Source organism: Canis lupus, chromosome X (assembly GCF_003254725.2).
Source record: "Canis lupus dingo isolate Sandy chromosome X, ASM325472v2, whole genome shotgun sequence".
Taxonomy (NCBI): domain Eukaryota; kingdom Metazoa; phylum Chordata; class Mammalia; order Carnivora; family Canidae; genus Canis; species Canis lupus.
The window spans coordinates 7,601,536-7,609,759 of NC_064281.1; the positions used below are offsets into that span (position 1 = coordinate 7,601,536).

At 39.9% G+C, this 8,224-nt stretch overlaps 1 pseudogene; it reads left to right on the forward strand.

Moving 5' to 3' along the window:
- Positions 1-2,215: 2,215 nt before the first annotated feature.
- Positions 2,216-3,663, forward strand: LOC112651845 (40S ribosomal protein SA-like; annotated as a pseudogene).
- Positions 3,664-8,224: the final 4,561 nt, after the last annotated feature.

An 8,224-nucleotide genomic window follows, 5' to 3' on the forward strand; every position in this document is an offset into this window, starting at 1 on the left:
TGTTTCATGGATAATTAACACTAGGAACATTCCCACAAGATTTTGAAATGTCCACCACCACTTCTATTATTTAATATTTTGCTGGAAGTCCCTAGCCTGTGCAATTAGCAGCGCCAAGAAGTTCTAGGTGTTAGAGTATGAAATGAGGAAGTTAATTATTATTAGTTCCGATGATATGAAAGAATCCCTGGAAAACCCAATATAAACCAAATATAATAAACCAAAAATATAAAGCAAAGACAATAAGAAAATTTAGACATTGTAGAACATAAGGTGAATGTAGCCAATAGCTTTCATAAATATGCCAACAAGTTTGAAGACCTAAGGAAAGAAAGGATTTCCCTCCCATTGCAACAACAAATTTTAAATACCAAGAAATAAGCTCACCAAAAAATACTGAAGATTTGAAGAAACACTTAAAAATCATACTGAGGGACACGAAACAAGAACTGAACATTTGGGAGCATCCTGCATATTCATGTATAGGAAGACTCATTTTTCAAGAGTTCTAGTATTCTTAAATTAATATATAAATTCAACATAATCCTGATGAAATTACCATCCAGGTTTAAAAAAAAAACTTGACCAGCCAACTACAAATTTCATTCAGAAATGTAAATAAGCAAAAGTATCAAGAAAAATTCTGAAAAAGAAGTATAATGAGAGGCTAGTGATTTGCCAGATGGTAGCAATACTTCAATGAACATGGTATTAGTGTGTTCATGGATAGGACAATGGCTCAGAGTAAAAAAATCCAAAAATATGTTCAAGAATACATGGGCATTTAATGTCTTAATAACAAGGACACATCTCAAATCTAAGTATGTGTGAGGGGTGTCTAGAGAGAGAGTTTATTGGATAAATCATCCTGGGACAATTGAGTGACTGAAAAATACTGGGGGATTGGAGCTGTAACTTATTCCTTACACCAGGATAAATTTCAAATATATTAATGTTTGATTTTTTTAAGATTTTATTTATTCATGAGAGACACACAGAGAGAGAGAGAGAGAGAGAGAGAGAGAGAGAGAGAGGCAGAGACACAGACAGAGGGAGAAGCAGGCTCCATGCAGGGAGCCCGATGTGGGACTCATCCCGGGTCTCCAGGATCACACCCTGGGCTGAAGGCGGCGCTAAACCGCTGAGCCACCCAGGCTGCCCTATGGTAATGTTTTAAAATAAAAATAGAAAACTTTTAAAAACTTGAAAAAAATATGAAAGAATTTATTTAGAACTTAAAGGAAAGTACTTCTGAATATGCTATAATACCCAGAAACCATGAAAGAAAAGACTGCAAATTAAGGTGCACAAGCAAAAACACGAGAAAAATGACAAACAGAAAATATGCCTAACTCATTGTTATGGATTAAACTGTGTCCCACTCGAAATTCACATTTTGAAACCCTAACCCCAAACATCACCTTAGGGATAGTAATCTTTTTTAAAATATTTTATTTATTTATTCATAAGAGACACAGAGAGAGGCAGAGACATAGGCAGAGGGAGAAGAAGATTTTCTGAGGGGAACCTGAGGCAGGAATCAATCCCAGGACCCTGGAATCATGACCTGAGCCGAAGGCAGATGCTCAACCACTGAGCCACTCAGGTGCCCCCTAGGGATAGTAATCTTTAGAGAGGTAATTAGAGTTTAAAGAAATCATATGGAATTAGACAAATACCATACTATTTCATTTACATGTGAAATCTGAAAAACAAAACAAAAATCATAGATACAGAGAACAGATTGGTGGTTATCAGGGAAAGTGGGTTGGGGGGTAGGCAAAAAGGGTGAAGGAATTCAACTGTATGATGATGGATGGTAATGGACTTCTTGGGATGATTGCTTTGTAATGTATGCAAATATCGAAGTGGTGTATTGTACACCCGAAACTAATGTAACACTATATACCAATTTTAATGAAAAAAGAAAGTAAGTTAAGCAAAGTCATAAGGGTAAGATCCTACTCTGACAGGACTGGCATCCTTATAGGAAGAGATACCAGAGAGCTCCCTTTATCCACGTGGACAGAGAAGAGGCCAAGTGAGGACACAGCGAGAAACTGGCTGTCTGTAAGCCCAGGAAGACAACCCTCACCAGAAACCAGCCCTGATGGCATCTTAATATTCAACTTGACATCTAGCCTCTGGAGCTGTGAGAAAATAAGTTTCTGTTGTTTAAGCCACCCAATCTATGTTATTCTGTTATATGGCAGCCCAAACAGACTAATACACTCATATTGTAGAAAAAGAATTAATTTCTTTACCATGTAAGTAATTCCTACAAAATCAGTAACAAACAGAGCAATATACCAGTGTTGATGAAGGTGTGGGGAAAGAGGCACTCTCATACATTCCTAGAGGGAAGTACCAATTGGTACAACCACCCATTGAGGGTAATTTGGACATGTCTATCAAAGATAAAAGCAAATTACTCACAACCCAGCATTTCAACTGCAGGTGTTTATTCCACAGATATGCTCAAGGATATGAGAAATGATGTAACTACAGTATTACTCATCATAATATTGCTTGTAAAAGGAAAGTATTAGAAACAATCCCACCAATTACATAAATTATATTAATCCAGAGAATGGAATAGTATACAACTGTTAAATAAAAAGGAAAAGGATAGTTTTATGTAACTATATGGAAAACCTCCGAGATATTTTAGGTAAAGAAAAACAAGGGTGAAAACATTTGGTGAAGGCTTTTCCATGCTACCCAGTGACAGGTCCGTGCAGCGTTGCTCTGTGTTCCCATCGTAGCTTAAAGGGAAGCCTTCACAATGTCCGGAGAACCCTGATGTCCTGCAAATGAAGGACGAGGATGTCCTTGAATTCCTCACAGCAGCAATCCACTTAGATGGCACCAACCTTGACTTCCAAATGGAACAGAACGTCCACAGAAGTGATGGTATCTATATCATAAATCTGAAGAGAACCTGGGAGAAGCTTCTGCTGGCAGCTCGTGCCACTGCTGCCATTGAAAACCTGGCTGAGGTCAGTGTCACATCATCCAGGAATCCTGGACAGTGAGCTGGGCTGAAGTTTCCTGCTGCTACTGAACCAGTCCTATCTGCTGGCTGCTTCACTCCTGGAACCTTCACTAATCAAGTCCAGCCTTTCTGAGATCAGTAACCACCAGCAGTCTCAGCTCCCAGAAAGGCTGCCTCTGTGCTATGGGGACACTGCCATCCCTTGCAACAATGGGGGGGTGGGCTCACTCAGCGGGTCTGGTGTGGTGGATCCTGGCCCTGGAGGTTCTGTGCATGCGTGGCACCACTTCCCATGAACACCCATGGAAGGTCGCACATGAGTCCTACCTCTTCAGAGATCCTGCTGAGATTGGAAAGGAAGAGCAGGCTGCCGCTGAAAAGGCTGTGGCCAAGGAGGAATTCCAGGGGGAGTGCACTGCTCCAGCTCCTGAATTCACTGGTACTCAACCTGAAGCGGCAGACTGGTCTGAAGGTGGGCAGGTATGCTCTGCACCTAGTCAGCGTCCCCTCCTGGGGCCTGGAGCCCCCAGCTGGCCACCGAAGACTGGTCTGCGGCTCCCACTGCTCCGGCCACTGAGTAGGTAGGAATAACCACTGGTGGTCTCATGCCGCTCTTCCACAAAGGCAAGCAGAAAGGACAGATTGACCGAAAATTAACAGTTTCTTAAAAAAAAAAACAACAAACCACTCTGTGAAGTATGATACCACTTGTGTAAGAAAAAAAAAACAATGGAAGTGGGGAGAGAAGAGCTCTTCTATTGCACATGACAGTGTCTGCTACACTGGAAGAACCTCACCTAGCCTTTCAAAGTCGATTCAGGGTGATGGCTGCCCAATACTGTAAATGTGCTTAGTGCCACTGAATTGTACATTTAAAAATAAAGTAGTAAAAAAAAAGTCAACTCAGAGGTCATCTCCTCCAGAGTAAAGGCCATGGCTAAATACATTTTCTTTATATTCCCATGGCAACTTTATAAACTAACTACCATAAATGAAATTGGCTGAAGGTATGTTTTATCTTGCTCTCTAGGGTGTTGGTGAGGCTATTGGTGGGGACCATGCCCCACCCAAACCGTGGACTCTGAGACTGGCTCCATACCCAGCACACAGCAGGCACTGAGGAAATATTTCCCCGACAGCCTGTCCTACAGACTTCAGACTCAGGACTGCAATGTCAACTTCTGCTGAGTTTCCAGCCTTCTAGCCAGCCCTGTACATTTCAGACTTGGCAACTCTCACAACTGGGTAAATCAATCCCTTAAAATTAATCTGTCTAGAGATGGATGGATGGATAGAGCAATCTCTTATTGGTTCTGTTTCTTTGGAGAAGAACCCTGACTGATATGGCAAGTAAGATAGAGAGCTGGGGACAAAAGAACACTCCTCAGATAACCTCATGCATTAGGCTTTCTACTGCAGCTGCCTCTGCTTCTGATACAATATTAAGGGAGGTGCAACTGATGATGAACCGTGAGAAAATTGGTAGAAAACCCCAGAGCAGAGGGGCAAGTGTAACATATTTTAGCATTTATGTTAATGATGTAGTTCATGTTTTATAATTCGCAATGTATTTCTCTAGATATAAAGCTTTATAGTGTCATTGCTGAAGAGGGAGAGGGAGAGACAGAGACAAAGACAGAGAGAGAAGAAAAATTCAAACCTTTGTTACATTCTGATTATCTTTCAAATATTTGTACCAATAACTGCATTTAGAGCCTGTATATCTTTGGTTTTCATTGCATAAGGAGACCATGAAGTAAAATGATATCACAAACATCTGTACCTACTAGGATTCAAGAGTTAAAATGTGAATTTTGATATCTCCCAAAGCATATTTTCTGGAAAAACTGCGTCTGATGTGGTGATGGTGGTGGTGGTAGAGAACCGTTTGTCACCTTGTCTTTTGTGGCTTTAATTCTTCAATCCCACTGTTGGAATGAGTCCAAACCACTCAAGAGAGCCTTCTCATCCTTCCTCCACAGTCACTCATACCTCACCTTCCTGATTTTTCTCACATATTTACTTCTCTCTAATTTATTAATTCACAATGATTACAACAAGAAATAAAACTGCCAAAGAAGCACAAATATATGTAGGTTGGCTAGTCAAGCATTCTCTTCCTAGTAGGAAAACCCAACTAAAACCAGAAGGTTCTTTGGTAAATATAGAATGATAGAGAAAAAAACAAAAGCCTTGAAGGATGTAATCATTCATACTTGTGGCTTCAATACCCAATTATACCTAGTGATTTATGTTAGTTTATTTGCAAGCGGCTCTCACTTTCCTGAGTTTCAGGTCTGTGTTCTGAGCTGCTTCTTGGATTTCCTTGGGAGGGACTAGAAAATGGTGGGCTACAAGAGGAATTGTCGGGGAGAACAGGAAACTGTGAGGGACCTGAGGAATTGTGGGAGAGACCAGGGAGTTGGGGGGGGGGACCAGAGGGATTGTGGGAAACCACAGAAATGTGAAAAACAAGGGGAATTTGGAGAAATAACAGAATTGTTGGAGTGATGTGGAATTGTGGGAGAGAGCTGAAAATTGTGGGAAAGAATAGAGAATTGGGCTTGAGACACGAAAATTTTTAAGAGATTTTATTTATTCATGAGAGACAGAGAAAGGCAGAGGCAGAAGAAGAGGCAGGCTCCCCTCAGAGCAGGGAGCCTTAGGTGGGAGTCGATCTCAGGACCCCAGGATCATGACCTGAGCCAAAGGCAGACATTCAACTGGCTGAGCCACCCAGACCCCCTTGAGACAGGAAATTGTGGGAAATCAGTTGCATTTCCATACCCTAATAATGAAATATCAGTAAGAGAAAGTAAGAAAATAATCCCACTTATAACTGCATCAAAAAGAAAAAAAAATACCTAGGAATATATTCAATCAAAAAGGTGAAAGATCTGTATATTGAAAACTATAAGATATTAATAAAAGTCAGAAGAGGACACAAATAAATGGAAAGATACTCCATACTCATGGATTGGAAGAATCCATATTGTTGAAAGGTCCATACTATCCAAAGCATTCTAGACTCAATGCAATCCCTTCCAAAATTCTAATGGAATTTTTCACAGAAATAGAACAATCCTAAAATTTGTATAGATCCAGAAAAGGCCTTGAATAGCCAAAGCAATCTTGATAAAGGATAAAGCTGGAAGCATTTCATTGTCTGATTTCAAACTATGTTACAAAGCTATAATAATCAAAACAGTATGGTATTGGCATAAACACAGACATAGAGAAAAATGGAAGAGAATTGAGAACCCAGAAATAAACCCATACATATATGTTCAGTTGACTTACAACAAAAGAGCTAAGACTATACAATGGGGAAAAGATAGTCTCTTGAATAAATGTTGGGAAAACTGGACAGCCACATGCAAAAGAATAAACCTGGACCACTATCTTACATCATGCACAAAAAAATAACTCAAAATGGATTAAAAACTTGAACATAAGACCTGAAACCATAAAGTCCTAGGAGAAAACACAGGGAGTAAGCTCCTTGACATCAGTCTTGGAGATATGTTTTTGGATTTGACAGCATAAACAAAGGCAACAAACGCAAAAATAAACGAATAAATGAGTAAAAATGAACATCAACCTAAATAGCTTCTGCACAGCAAAGGAAGCCATAAACGAAGTACAAAGGCAGCCTACCAAATGGATGAAAATATTTGCAAATTACATATCTGGTAAGGTGTTAACAGCCAAAATATATAAAGAGCTCATATGACTCAATAGAAAAAAAAATTCCAATGAAAAACTGGGCAGAGGAACCGAATAGGCGTTTTCCCAAAGAAGACACACAGATGGACAACAGGTACACTAAAAGGTGCTGAACAGGGGTGTCTGTGTGGCTCAGTCGGTTGAAAGTCTGACTCGTGGTTTCAGCTCAGGTCATGATCTCAGGGTTCAGGGATCGAGCACTGTGTCGGGCTCTGCACTCAGCAAGAAGTCTATTTGAGGATGCTTTCCCTCTCCCTCTATCCCTTCCCCCTCTCATGTGCACGTATGCGTTCTCTCTCTGTCTCTCTCAAATAAATAAATAAATAAATGTTTTTTAAAAAGGTGCTGAACATCACTACTCATCAGGGAGATGCAAATCAACCCAACTGAGACCTTACTTCACATCCATTAGAATGATTACTCCCAGAAAGACAAGAAATAACAAGTTGGATATGGAGGAAAGGGAACACTTGTGAACTGTTGTTCACAATGTAAATTGATGTAGCTACTGCGAAAACATTATGGAGGTGACTGGAAAAATTTAAAATAGAACTTCCCAATGATCCAGCAATTCCACTAGGTATTTATCCAAAGGAAATGACTGACTCAAAAAAATACATGTACCCCCTATGTCCACTACAGCATTATTTACAATAGCCAAAACGTGGAAGCAAACTAGGTAAGTGTCCATCAATGGACAAATGGATAAAAAAAATGTGATACACACACAATGTAATATTATTCAGCCATATAAAAGAAGGCAATCCTGTCATTGGTGACATGGATTGACCTTGAGGATATTTTGCTAAGTGAAATAAGTCAGACAAAGAAAGACAAACAGTATATGATCTCACTTATATGTGGAATCTAAAAACCAAACCAAACCAAACCAAAACAACAAAACAACAAACTCATAGATAGAACAGACTGGTAGTTGCCAGAGGCTGGAGGTGGGGACAAGGTGAAGTGGATGGAAGTGGTCAAAAGGTACAAACTTCCCATTGTAAAATAAATTAAGTCCTGGGGGTATAAAGTACTGCATGGTAACAACTGTTAACAATACTGTCTTATACATTTGAAGTTGCTAAGACAACATATCTTAAAAGTTCTCATCAAAAGAAATAAATTTTGTAACTGTGTGGTGACGGATGTTACCTAGACTTATTATGGTGATCATTTCACAATATGTACATATACCCAATCATTATGTTGTACACCTAAAACTAATATAAAATTATATGTCGGGGATCCCTGGGTGGCGCAGCAGTTTGGCGCCTGCCTTTGGCCCAGGGCGCGATTCTGGAGACCCGGGATCGAATCCCACATCGGGCTCCCGGTGCATGGAGCCTGCTTCTCCCTCTGCCTGTGTCTCTGCCTCTCTCTCTCTCTCTCTCTCTCTGTAACTATCACAAATAAATAAAAAAAATTAAAAAAAATTATATGTCAATCATATCTCAATTTAAAAGATATTTTTAAAATCCTGCCACAAAAATTGTGGGAAAG